Below are 14,920 nucleotides of genomic sequence, written 5' to 3' on the forward strand. Positions count from 1 at the left end.
ACCCTGACATGTTCCCCCCAGGATTCTGCACTTTTTTCTCCTTTTTTTTTTTTTTTTTTTTTTTTTGAGACAGAGTCTCACTCCGTCACCCAGGCTGGAATACAATGGCATGATCTCAGCTCACTGCAACCTCCACTGCCTTGCTTCAGGCGATTCTCCTGACTCAGCTTCCTGAGTATGTGGGATTACAGGTGTGCACCACCACGCCCAGCTCATTTTTTGTATTTTTAGTGGAGACGGGGTTTTGCCATGTTGGCCAGGCTGGTCTTGAACCCCTGGGCTCAAGTGATCGTCCCACCTTGGCTTCCTAAAGTGCTGGGATTCCAGGTGGGAGCCACCGTTCTTGGCCTGCTCCTGCTCTTCCATCTGTGCATTGGAGTCGCCTCTCTCTGTGGGCAGCTGCTGCACCCTGAGTGCCTGGCACAACTGTAGCCCCGATGAGATGCTCAAACATGGGACTCCCTGGGGGCCTCAGATCTGGGTGGCTCCCTTGTGTGACATGAAGCAGGAAGCAGAGCTCTGTGGGTCATGTGCCACCCTAGGGGATGAAGGCTGTCCTTGTTATTTTGTGAGCCAGGCTTGGCCACTCTTCCAGGGGACCCATCCTCACTGCCTAGCCTGGCCAGCAGCGGCCTTCCTGTCCCTGCCCGGAGTTGTGTCTGTCACATGCTCTGAAGCTGGCCCTTTGCTGTGAGGTCTTGAAGGGCAGTGTGTGTGTGAGTCACCCACCACTGGGGCCTGGTAGGGTGGGGAGGCATCTAAGCAGGACTGCTGCCAACCCACTCCTGGGTCTGGAGTGGAGGAGCCAGCAACTCACTCCACCTTGGGGGGCAGATGGGAGGCCTCAAAGAGGCCTTGGCCATCCCACTGGGCTCAGGAGCACCAGGGGCTTATCAGGGCTTGTGGCTGGGAGCAAGGCCAGGCCCTGGGTCTTCTGGGCCTGCTCTTCTTGAAGGGTGGCCTGCAGGATGACCTGGTATTGGCCCATGGGTGTCCCATGGCCTCCTGCATCTGATGGCCTTGCCCTTGCCCTTCAGCGTGACCCTCCAGTGCCTTCATCATCCTCCACAGAGCTTGCCCTGGTAGAGGACGTGAGGGTGAGCCTGGAAGAGGTGACCATCTACGACCGTCTTGGCTTCCAGATACAGCCCTTGCCCTGCTGGCTGCCTGGGTAAGACCACCGGGGGACCCCCTCCCCCTCCAACACACAGCCCAGCTCTCCCTGAATCTGCCTCCTGCAGGTAGAGCTCCACCTCAGGAAAGACTCGGGTGACTTCTTCCTCAATACCAGTGCTGCGGAAATCATCAAGATGGCCTACCAGGAAACCAGGGCCATTACAATGGTAAGTTTGGGTCATTGGTCCCCAGGGTGATTTTCATTCTTCATCTAGGCCATCGTGATGTTCATAGATTCGTATTTTAAAAGCTGTCACTTAATCTCATCAACTATAACTAGCAAAGCTCTTAGAGTCTCTGATTTATTCTGCAACTTCAGTCATTTTCATGCTATCTTTGTGATTTTTTTTATTTTTGAGACAGGGTCTCACTCTGTTGCCTGGGCTGGAGTGCAGTGGCAGGATCTTAGCTTACTGCAGCCTTGACCTCCTGGGCCTAAGTGATCCTCCCAACTCAGCATCTGCAGTAGCTGTGACTACCACCACCCAGCTGCGCACACCACCACACTCAGCTAATTTTTTCATTTTTTGTAGAGACGGGGTCTCGCCATGTTGCCCAGGCTGGTCTCGAACTCCTGGGCTCAAGGGATCCACTGGCCCTGGCCTCTCAAATTGCTGGCATTACTGGTGTGACCCTCCACACCCAGGCTACCTTTATGATTTTCATTCCATGTCCACAAACTACCCACACTGTTCTCTAATGGTTTCCTTTCTGTCAATCTTTTCATTAAAATTAAAATGTTATTAAGTAAGCAGCACTCTAACAACAATAAAGAAAATTGCTTCTAAAGAGGTTGCACCTTTCTCTGTTTCCCCAGGTTGATTTCTTGAATCTCTCCCTATTCTTGAAAGTGTTGACTTTTCTGTGCTCGTGGCATGGAAGAATTTAGTGTTCTGTTTTCCACTATCTGATTCTATTCTCACTTTTTCTATTTCCCCATGTTGATAGGGAGGCTGGCTGATTATTTTTATGTCATCATTTGAACTTTTGCCATTCTTTTCTAATCAGAGTGTTTGGATGGTCAAAATGTTTTTGTTTGCAGTGAGCCAAGATCGCACTACTGCACTCCAGCCTGAGTGACAGAGTGAGACACTGTCTCAAAAAAAAAAAAAAAAAAAAAAAAAACTACCTGAAGGGGTTCTTCTGCTCAGTTCAGGTTGGAAATGACTGCCCTGGTTTGGGAGAATTACTTGCTTTTCAAGTTTACCATGTATACATGCATCCCTAACCAATGTATTTCATTTTGCCTGGTTTTGAAGTTTCTGGAACCACACTGTATATATTCTTTCATGATTTGCTCTTGCTCCTAATTGTAAAGTGCATCTGTGTTGCATGGCATGTGGTTTGAATTCCAGAGTTGGCATAGACCAGTTAGGTCATTTGGCTGTTACCACAATGCTGCTCCTGGTGCAGTTACACAAGGATTTCCGGATTAGAGTGTCTGACCTGGTGTGGTCATTTGCTAGAGCTGCCATTAACACATTAACACAGCCTGAGTGGCTTAAAACAACAAACGTGTTAATAGTCTCTTGGTTCCAAAGGCCGGAAGTCCCAGCACAACATCACTCTGAAGGCTTGAAGGTGAGAATCCTTTCCAGATTCTGTGTTTCCTGGACTTGAATATTGGCCTGCCTTGCTAGGTTGGGGAAGTTCTCCTGGATAATATCCTGAAGAGTGTTTTCCAGCTTTGATTCATTCTCTCCATCACATTTAGGTACACCTATTAAATGTAGATTAGGTCTTTTCACATAATCCCATATTTCTTGTAGGCTTTGCTCATTTCTTTTTACTCTTTTTTCTCTAATCTTGCCTTCTCATTTTGCTTCATTGAGTTGATGTTTAATCTCTGATATTCTTTCTTCTGCTTGGTCAATTTGGCTATTGACACTTATGTATGATTGGCGAACTTCTCGTGTTGTGTTTTTCAGCTATATCAATTCATTTATATTCCTCTCTAAGCTGCCAGCATTTCATCAAAGCTTTTATCAATGTTTTTAGTTTCTTTGCATTGGGTTAGAACATGTTCTTTTAGCTCAGAGAAGTTTGTTATTACCTACTTTTTAAGCCTGTTTCTGTCAATTCATCAGACTCGTTGTCCATCCAGCCTTGTTCCCTTGCTGGTGAGGAGTTGTGATCCCTTGGAGGAGTAGAGGCATTCTTGTTTTGGTTGTTTTCATCCATTTTGCACTGGTTTCTTCCCAGCTTTGTGGCTTTATCTACCTACGGTCTTTGTAGTTGGTGGCTTTCAGATGGGGTCTCTGGACATCCTTTTTGTTGATGATGAAGTTATTTCTTTCTGTTTCTTAGTTTTCCTTCTAACAGTCAGGTCTCTCTGCTGTAGGACTGCTGGAGGTTCACTCCAGACTCTGCTTGCCTGGGGATCACCTGTGGCAGCTGCAGAACAGCAAGGGTTGCTGCCAGTTTCTTCTCTTATCTTTGTCCCAGAAAGATACCTGCCAGATGTCCGCCTGAGCTCTCCTTTATGAGGTGTCTCTTTGGATATACAAGGGTCAGGGAGCTGCTTGAGGAGAGAGTCTGTCCCTTATAGGAGATCAAGTGCTGAGTTTGAGCTCTGTTGTTCTGTTCAGAGCTGCTGGGCAGGTACATTTAAGTCTGCTGCAGTAGAACTCATAACTGCCTTTTTTTCCCAGGTGCTCTGTCCCAGGAAGGTGGGGCTTTATTTGTAAGTTCTTGACTTGCTGCTGCCTTTTTTCAGAGATGCCCTGCCCAGCGAGGAGGTAGCCTAGTCACAGTCTGCCTGCAGAGGCATTGCTGAGCTGCCATGGGCTCTGCCCAGCTGTTGTGTTAACTTCCTTGCAGTTTTGTTTATAGGGGTATAGTTAGAACTGCCTCGGTAATGGCGATCTGCCTCAGTAATGGCAGACTGTCTCTATAATGGCAGACTGCCTCGGTAATGGCAGATTGCCTCAGTAATGGCAGACTACCCCAGTAGTGGTAGACTGCCTCAGTAATGGTGGACACCCTTACCCCCACAGAACTGGACCATCCCAGGTCCAGCTGTGCTTGCTGTGAAACTCTCAATCCAGAGTATTTCAGATTGCTGGTCTTTGTGGGGGTGGGACCAACCAAGCCAGATCATCTGGCTCCCTGTTTCAGCCCCTTTTTTTTTTCAGCTGAATGAGTGACTGTCTCTCAGGCGTTCCAGTCACCAGTTGAAACAGCACCGGGATTTATGTGAGTTTTTATGCGGAGACCTGCTGCGCTGGCTGAAACAGCCAGACTGGAGACTCCTGGTGCTTTTTCGCTTGGGAATCTCCTGGTCTGTGGGCAGTAAAAATTCATTTGGAAATGCAGTGATCACACACCCTCTGCATTTTCACTGGGAACTGAATCCAGAGCTGTTCCTATTCAGTCACCATCTGGATTCAATTTTTAGGATCTTTCTGTTTACCCACTCCATTGATCTTTAACCATTGCATTTTAAAATATTTATTATTAAAGTTTTCATTTCTGGACATTCCTTTTTGTTTTTAGTTGCATTATTAGTCTAACAACTATTCTTCATTATTTCTTATTTCTTATATTTCTCCTGGCTCTTAATGTGTAGCATAGTTATTTTACATTCAGAGCCTGATAATTGATAATTAACCTGAATATGGGTTTCTGTTCATCTTCATTTAAGAAGCTAGATTTTGTTCCTTAAAGTTTTCTTTCTTTCTTTTATTTTTCTGTGTAACTTGCTTTTTTATGGAATTTTATTCACAGAAATTCACTGAGGCTTGGGTTAAAGTTATTTTACTTCAGGAGATTTTTTCTTTGATTTTACCTTTATCTGGAGCTTCATACTTTAGGATACTGAGGGGCTCTTTTGTTGTGCTACTTTGTTGTGAATTACAGTGTTGTTCATAAATATTCACTCCCTCACTTAATATTAATGAAAGGAGTGCACCACTGCCTTAACTCACTAATATGTATTTGGTCGTGTGATTTATTTATTTATTTATTTATTTATTTATTTTGCCTTTGTTTTCTCACTGAGGATGTACACAATTCAGGACAAAGTCTCACATAGGAACTAGTACCAGTCAAAATAGGAAATTCCCTATGTCATCCTTTCTTTGAATTTTGACTTTATTTCTCACCTTCTTTTCCTTTGAAATTGACAGCCATTAGGGTCCTAACTTTATGTGGGTTCTTCTGCTGGAGTTCACCCCCAGCTTTAATTCTTGTCCCTGAATTCATTCATATGTTAAACTAGGAGCTCAAGGATCCAAAATTTAACAGAAATTTCAGGGTAAAAGATAGTTATGATTATAGTACTCTTTTTTTTTTTTTTTTTTTTTTTTTGAGATGGAGTTTTTCTCTTGTTGCCCAGGCTGGAGTGCAATGGCGCGATCTCGGCTCACCGCAACCTCCGCCTCCTGGGTTCTGGCAATTCTCCTGCCTCAGCCTCCTGAGTAGCTGGGATTACAGGCACGTGCCACCGTGCCCAGCTAATTTTTTGTATTATTTAGTAGAGACGGGGTTTCACCATGTTGACCGGGATGGTCTCGATCTCTTGACCTCGTGATCCACCCATCTCGGCCTCCCAAAGTGCTGGGATTACAGGCGTGAGCCACCGCACCCAGCGATTGTAGTACTCTTTACCTCCTATTGTTCCCATTTTCACTTTTTTTTTTTGTTAGTTTTAGTGAATCTTACCTTTTTTCTTAACTTTGAAACACTGATTAATCTATCACCTATTCATCCAACAATTCATCCATCCTATCAAAGTTATAAATCTCAAATGATTTGTTTTTAAAGTTAGCTCAAAAGCATTTTTACTCATGAATTTGAGTCTGCAATCAAATTCAAATCTAGCTGTTTTTTTAATGAAATGCTCAACTATTTTCATCTTCCAATTTTATTTGATTGTAAAAGATGTTCAAATGTAAAATGAATTTCCTACTAAAGAATTCTCAAGAGATGTGTGTTAACTAGAGACCACCATTTCAAATTTATTCTTCAAGTGATAATAGTATATTAATGAGTGCTAGGAATTATTTCTATTAAAATCTATTCTGTGTTCAAGCAGAAAATGGGCATCTCATCTGACTCAAGTATTTCCATACACACAATAGCACAGCTGACTCCTTCATAGTTGTGGGAGTCCTAATTCATCTTATCTAGAGATTTAAATCTCCCACTCACATCACAAAACATATCTGAAACTTTCATTCTCCTAAAATAGTCTTTCTATTTGTACATAAAAGGCCAGTCAAGACATTATCCAGAAATGTTAATTTTGTATTTTTCTGTCTCTGTAGCAAATACTGTTAATTACCTTGTATGCATAGTGGTTGTGATATAAAAATAATTATAATAACAATAATAATAATAGAATGTCTTTAGTCAGCGTATGTTTACATACAACTAATTTATGTACCTTAAAATCTGTTTCTCTTAGATCTTTTATAGTTTCTTTATCCAGTTTCTTTACCTCATAATTTTTATTTACCCCAGTTGACACTGGTGAAATGCCAATTAATTAATTCAGCACATATTTATCAAGCTTTTTTTACATTAATAATACATATACACCTGTTTTCAGTCAAATTTTTCTACTGTAGAATATCTTAATTGTAATACCCAAATACAGATTAAACAAAACAAATAAATTACCAGCATATTGAAAGGTAATAAATACTGTAGAAAAAAGCAGAAAGTTTGGTTAGAATATAAGAGGGATGATTACAATTTTAAATAGCATAGTTAGGAATGATCTCCCAGAAGCAAGAAAAACTTGTAGGTAAGAGAATAGTATACTGCAGGGATGTATGAGAAGAACTGATATGGGCTAGGCGTGGTGGCTCACACCTGTAATCTCAGCACTTTGGGAGGCCGAGGAGGGTGGATCATGAGGTCAGGAGTTCGAGACCAGCCTGACCAACATTGTGAAACTCCTTCTCTTCTAAAAGTACAAAAATTACCTGGGCGTGGTAGCATGTGCCTGTAATACCAGCTACTCAGGAGGCTGAGGCAGGAGAATAGCTTGAACCCAGAGGCAGAATTTGCAATGAACCAAGATCTTGCCATTGCACTCCAGCCTGGGCAACACAGCAAGACTCTGTCTAAAAAAGAATAATTGATACATAACAGATGACAAAGAAAGTCTCCTCTTTGAACTAAGATCTGAGTTAATATGGAATGTTTGAAAAGAATGAATAACGGTTGGATCAAGAGTGAGGTGAATGTCCCAGTTTGGGAGACAGTGTATGTGCAGGCCTAAAATACAAGAAAGTGCACACACACACAAACATATTTACACTTGTTTTCAAAACTCTGTATTTTCTCTTCTTTTTCAGATTTGCAAGCTTTGTTAGTATACTGAAGTTTTGTGATTTCAATAATTCCATTTATCTTTGTTAAAAACCTGGAAAATAGAATCATTAATGAATCAAAGTGTTCCTATGAATTCAGGTGCCTAAGACTTCATTTATCATTCTGCCAATCAATAAATAACTAAACATTTTATTAATTCTATAAACAAGTAGTTAATATATAGGTGCAACTTTAAATGGAACAGACTAATAAACATATAACAAAATACTTGCTACATGCAAGACATTTATATATTTCTTTTTCTTTTCTTTTCTTTTCTTTTTTTTTGAGATGGTGTCTTGCTGTCACTCAGGCTGGAGTGCAGTGGTGTGATCTTGGCTCACTGCAATTTCTGCCTCCCAGGTTCATGTGACTCTGGCCTCAGCCTCCACAGTCACTAGGATTAAAGCCACCCACCACTACACCTGGCTAATTTTTGTATTTTTAGTAGAGACAGGGTTCCCCCATGTTGGCCAGGCTGATCTCAAACTCCTGACCTCAAATGATCTATCCACTTCAGTTTCCCAAAGTACTGGGATTACAGGTGTGAGCCACTATGCCAGGCACCAGCAGGACATTTGTAATCAATCTGTAAATACAAGGACTGAAAAATAATAAGATAAGGAAATAAGATAAGAGAAACATTTTTCTCCTCAAAGGTCATAGAATCTCATTGTCATATTAGACTTCTAGGTTTTGACACTTCTGTATATACCTATCTCAGAGTCACCAGTATTAACCAAACAGAAATTTCTGCTCACAGTAGCGGTTTTCAGACCCACAGCCTTTCCTTCAATTTCAAAGACAGCAACATTAGCCAAGTTGGGCCTCCTCATTAGTGATACCTGCTCATCAGAATTTGATGTTCAGCTCTATGGAACCTCTTTCGGTAAGCTTCTAAGTTTTTCCTTTTATCTCCTTTGTCCTCTTACCTCTAGGAGGGTAACTGCTTTCTTCAGTTGCTAACTCCAGAACACCTTGGATTTTTTTTAGTTTTTCTCATCAACTTATCTGTTTATCTCCAAGTTGAAAATACCGGATATTTTTTGAGGGAGGCAGATTTTGTTTTGGTTTTGATCTTATACATCCCTGTCCATAGTATACAACTATCTTTTCTTTTGAGACATTTTCCTTGTTACTTGGTTCTGACAGTAGTACCTATTTCCCACTCTGCTCTTCATTAACTCAATCTGCTTGGGGAGAAAAAGTGGAAATTTTATTTTTTAGTATTCCATATTTCCCTCTTCTTATCAGAGTAATCTTATGCTTAGAAGTAAATGGGAGTCCTCTATCTTCTGGACCAAAAGCCTTGGATTTGTCTTCATTTAAAAGGTTTTAACAGAGGCTACATCTCCCGCTGACACCAGAAAATGGGAATAGCACTGAGATTTTGTCTGCAACAGTAAAGGGAACTAATCATAAGATAATTAACTCTTAGTATTAACAGCAATTCATTTGGAAGTCTCTTATTAAGTCAAACATGCTTTCTTGTTATCAGCCTAGAATAATGAGATGAACTGTTACACTTTTTTTTAGGTGAAGTGGGAAAGGCAGAAGCAAATAATTTATAGTTGATTTAATCCAGAAGTTCATTAGTCTTTTTCTAATTTGAAAAAAAGTGCAAAAAACTAGCAATGTGGAATTCTTCTCTCTTTAATCATTAGTTCCATGTCACCTCTGACAAATTGGTATTGTTGTGGTTTGGGGAATGGATAAGTTTGAGAGAAATAACTCTGTAGGTAATTGCAAGTTCTATATACTATTTAGTTATTTTTCCCCAAAATAATAAGATAGATCCATGCTTCCCAAAAGTGCCTTTGATTTTATCTGAGAAGTTTGAGTTTGAGGCATATAAATTTGTATTTTTAAAAAAGCACCTTGGGTGATTTCTATAGTGAAAGTTTGCAAAACATAGGAATAAATCAATAAGTTTCTACCTTTCAAGAATCAGAATAAACTTGAGAAACTTCTTTTTTAAGAATACCCACAGGCAACGTCCCAAAGACTTTGATTTAGTAGGTTTGTGGTAAAGTCTAGACATTTTTTTTTAAAGCATTTTATTCTGATGCGCATTTGGGATGGCAAACTACTGAATTAGAGCATCTGGGAAAGACAATTGCAGCTGGATTCTGAACTTAGACATGTACTGCTCAAAAGCAGCTGTCTCCATCCCTATGGTAATACAAAATAACACTTCCTGGGAAAGTATAATATGGTCATCACAGTTTCTGGCATCAAGGAGGCCATACAGGAACTGATAATATATCTGGAATAAAAAAGTTTCCTCCATGTTTGGTCAGAGATCTCAATTCCCAAGAAATTTCTCTTCATCCTGAGTCAAGGGCCTCAGAAAACTAAGTAAACTGTCATTGTGTCCTTACTGGTCTCTGAATCCCTCTACTCTTTCCGCCTAGTCTCTTAAGAAAAGCACTTCTAATGGAAATAGAAATTAATCAGGGGGTTGAAAAGGCACACTGCTCTTAATCCTGTCAATACACTGTCAGAAAAATTAATGGAGTTAATAGAAGAAAAACTTCTGTTTCTCGAAATATGACCAATTAAGTAACATTAAAAACCACACATCTAGAAAATATCCAAAAATGCTGAACGAGAAAAGACAGATATCTTTTCTATTAAAATTTTATTTTCCAAAAGTTAAAAGTAGACCTATTATAAATATATAAAGTGAACTTGCATCAAAAATTTATTAACAAACAGATTGAAGTATGCAGTAAAATTGTAATGACCCAAAGAACATTTGCAGAGGAAGGATTTATGTGTTCCAATAGGAAAGATATTTTAAAATATATTAAAACAGCATTACTAGAATTATATAAAAATTAAAGTAAAAAATCAATAAAGTATAGTCAATGGCATTATCTTATTCTACTGAACAAAAATAATTTGTATTGCCATGTGACAAGATTTTTTTAATTGCATTTGATTTTTTGTATGTTAACTCTTCCTATACTTACAGAGTTGCAAAATAGTTAAATCAGTAGTAAATAGAATGTGAAACACACACACACACACACACACACACACATATATATATACCCCTAAAGATTCAGATAATACCTGCTAGCCAAGGGCCAGCATTATAATGAAAAATATACATGTATACCCACAAGTCTATTTTGCAATTTTCCAAGTTGTGTATATATTTAATTTTTTACTATTTTTATTATAAATAATTCTCAAAAATCATTCCCCAAAAAGTTGGTCTTATTATTTTTATATAGGTGTGTCAAGGATTATTAGCATGTTGAAACTTACACTGGTCAGCTATTGCAGAGACATTTGGTGGTAAGAAACTGCTAGTTCAGAAAATTGATACCTATTTCAAGATTTTAGAAGAAACCTAAGATTGTGCTTATTTGCTCTTCTACATGAGATTAGGCAACTCAGACCAAAAATATACTTACATTTGAGGTCCGCAATTTACCAAAGGTCCTGGCATGCAAGGAAGTTATTTTTTTTTACTGCCTGTGAGACTTGGACTCCATAACTCATAGAATAGGTAACATGACAGTTTTCTGTGATAGCTTTGTAAGCATTGTCTCCACATATAAGGGACAACACTTGATCCTTAATGGTGGATATTTCATACCAAATTACATATATGTCATTATTAAGTATAGCACTCAGGCCTTAGTTACATAATTTATTGTGTAGTTATATCCTGTTCAAAAGGAGGACATATTCTAATTGTAAAAATTTGAATAGTTACATTTCTGTGAAAATAAGGAATACTCAGTAAAAACATTAATTTTTGAATTTTGAGTGGTCAATGAGACAAATAACATATAAAATGTTTCATTCAGTTTGCAAATGCAACAGTGTAATTTGTGGAATAAAGATAAAAAAAAGAAAGCAATCACTTTCTAATTATTCATCAAGAACAGGCTGTTAAACAGATCAACTGTTTTACAAAATTATTAACTACGTTTATAGATCTCTAATCAGTTTATACAGTGCTTTGTAATTGATTCTTATTTTGCTTAGTCTTGGATCAGCAAATAGCTAATGAAGTTGTCTATGTCTAGACTAAAAAGAGCCATGGAAATCATGATTCAGTTTCTTAGTACAATCTGATAAGTTTTAAAGAGATACCAGTATACAGGTCTGTACCCAAAGCTATCATTTGGAGTATCAAAGATTACCAGTTGTTGAACTATTTTTGTTGTTGTTGTTGTTTTTCCAGGAAGACCTACTTTCTGCCTTGGCATTTCTAGCGAGTTTTCAAGTAATAATGAGAAAAATGAACCACTAGTTTGAAAGGATGATCTTGTCCTAAAAGCCGATTCTTTCTAGTGTTCATGATATATTTTCATAATAGACTTGAGTTTACAAACAAATAAGACAACAACAAAATACAACAAAACTAAACAAGACATATTCCCTTTCTTTTCTCACTCAACAGAGAATAGATTTCTATTTCTACTAGGAGAGATCACTAAAAGATCTGAACACAATGCCAAATTTTCATTGTTGCAACTAATGGGTACAACAAAAATCAGAATAAAAGTTGGCCAAGGGTTACAAACAAAGAAATCCATAAAACTGGCTGGGCTCAGTGGCTCACGCCTGTAATCTCAGCACTTTGGGAGGCTGAGGCTGACAGATCACGAGGTATCAAGATATCAAGACCAGTCTGGGCAACATGGTGAAACCCTATCTTTACTAAAAATATAAAAATTAACTGGGCATGGTGGTGCTCACTTGTTGTCCCAGCTGAGACAGAAGAATCTCTTGAACTTGGGAAGCGGAGGTTTTAGTGATCTGAGATTGGACCACTGCACTCCAGCCCTGTGGCAGAGAGCGAGACTCTTGTCTAAAAAAAGGAAAAGAAAGAAAGAGAAAGAAAAAGAAAGAAAGAAAGAAAGAAAGAAAGAAAGAAAGAAAGAAAGAGAGAGAGAGAAGGAGAGAGGAAGGAAGGAAGGAAGGAAGGAAGGAAGGAAGGAAGGAAGGAAGGAAGGAAGGGGAAAGAAGAATAAATCCATAAAATTATTGACTCATCGGTATCTTTTGGAAATCACCCAGATAGGTGGAAACAGTCATATTTTGGATTAAACAGTGCATGAAGTGTCTTTTAACATTTTCAATGGCATGTTATTTGCCCCTGGCTCATCAGTTGTTATGAATATCTTGACAGAAAGCCCCAAACATTTAAAATATAATATTCAAGAAACTGAAAACATGGCACTCAAACACATGTAAAGTTAACACATGTTAAAAATTCATAAAATAACACATTAATGAGGAAACCAGGAAGATGACAAAATTGGTTAAGGTCATTTGTGAGCATAGGTTTTTATATTTCATTAGAAAAGCTTTTTCTTAAATTTTTTTCTTTTTATAAATGATAGAATAATATTGTCAAATTAAATATAAAATTAGTAAATGTTCTTTGAAACAATGAAGGATAACCTCTGAGATTATCTTTTTGACTGAAATGCAATTATTTGCATTAGACTGAGAAACAGTAATTTGCACTGTAGTAAGTTTTCCACCACTACAGAGTTGTAAAAGTCCTAATAAATAGTGAATAAAAAGTCAAATGAGAGCATAGCACTAGAAAATCAGACATTCTAAGCCCTGTAATGAACAGATATCCACTAAAACCTTTTGTCTATTCCCAGATGTTTGATAACTTTTCTTAACATTTCAAATACATACACATTTTTACAAAGGGTAAGTGAAAATACTAAGTTTTCACTTTCTCCAAAACATGAAAGATAGGGTATTAGTTTGCCAGGAGCACCACAAGCAAATACAACCCACTAGGTGACTTAACAGAAATTATTTTTCTCAGGACCCTGGAGGCTGGAAGTCAAAGATTACGTGCTGGCAAATTTTGTTCCTCCTCTACACTTATCTTTGTGTAAAGTATGCCTGGTGTCTCTTCTTTTTCTTATAAGTACATTAGACGTGCTTGATTAGTGCTCCATCCTTATGACCTCATTAATCATTAACTTATTTAAAGGATCTATCTCATTGTGGAATTAAGTTCTAACATGAATTTTTGGGAAAAAAAAATTCAGTCCATAACAGAGAGAGTTAAAAGTGATGAAATAAAACCTAAGCTTCGTCTGATTTGTTGACATTTGACTATCAGTATTAAATAGTTTTGCATTTTTAGAATTTAATTTAATTTACTTTTAAGTTCTGGGATAAATGTGCAAGACATGCAGGTTTGTTACACAGGTAAGTGTGTGCCATGGTGGTTTGCTGCCACCTATCAACCCGTCACCTAGGTATTAAGCCCAGCATGCAGTAGCTACTTTTTCCTGATGCTCTCCCTCCTTGACTGTCCCAGCAAGCCCAAGTGTGGGTCGTTGCCCTCAACAGACTTGCATTTTAAGTTTCCCTGACAAAGGATTCTAGGCCAAGAATGCCAACAAGCTGGAGAGCTGTAACTGAGAATGCCGCAAATAGCCAGTGCTCTCAAGCTTTTCACTGGGCAAAAAAGAAGAAAACAAACTGACTCAGCAACAGGCAAGAAAACTCTGAGACTGGATTCGATGCTAGAGAAAAAGAGTAAGCAGTAACATTTGAAGATAAAATAACTAAGAATTTTCTAGAACTGTTGAAAAATATATATATTCAAATTTGATAAGCACAATGAATTCCAAACAAAATAAATAAAAATATATTCAGAACTAGACACATGATTCTAACACAAGGAAACATGAAGGAAAATTAAGTGAAAACAGTTGAGAAGAAAAGACAGATTACCTAGAAAGCAATTGCAATTAGACAGTAAGCAAGCTTCTCAAACATAAGAGATAATGCCCAAAAAAACCGTGATACAATATCTTCAAAGCTGAGAGGAATCAACTTCAATTTCTGCATCCTAGAAAAGTTCTCATTCAAGTGTAAGAAAGTGAAAAGCTGTTTTTGATGATGGACATCAAGGACATGATACTTACAGACCATATTCTTTGAAATAAAATAGATTATTTTATAATATTAGAAAACAATCTTACAAGAAAATTTACTTTTTGAAACCATTTGATTATAAAAATTTTGTTCTTGAAAATATACCAGGGACTAGATCAGAATAAAACAGCTTTAACTAGAGAAACAGTAAAATGGTGAAATTTTTGATGCATCCTTAATTTTTGTGTAGAATTCAATCAAGATCCTTCCCAAAGTCTGTTAGAAATAATCAAATCTGCTCTCACTCAGTATTCCTAAGACCTATTTGAGCATTGTTCAACGAATCTGGATCCTAATTCAGGTCTCCTTTGCCTAGAACATTCCTTGAATTTAGTTTTGACTCTCACAACAGTTTCTAGTGATCTTTTTGTCTTATCAACAATTTAGATCAAATGATAGATATACATTTCCACATAAATAAAATCAAGCAATGGTAATATTAACAGTTCTAGGCTATAGACAGGTGGCTCAGGATAACTTT

The sequence above is a fragment of the Aotus nancymaae genome, unplaced genomic scaffold (assembly GCF_030222135.1).
Source record: "Aotus nancymaae isolate 86718 unplaced genomic scaffold, 86718_ANA_hifiasm-v0.15.2.pri h1tg000036l, whole genome shotgun sequence".
In the NCBI taxonomy this organism is placed as follows: domain Eukaryota; kingdom Metazoa; phylum Chordata; class Mammalia; order Primates; family Aotidae; genus Aotus; species Aotus nancymaae.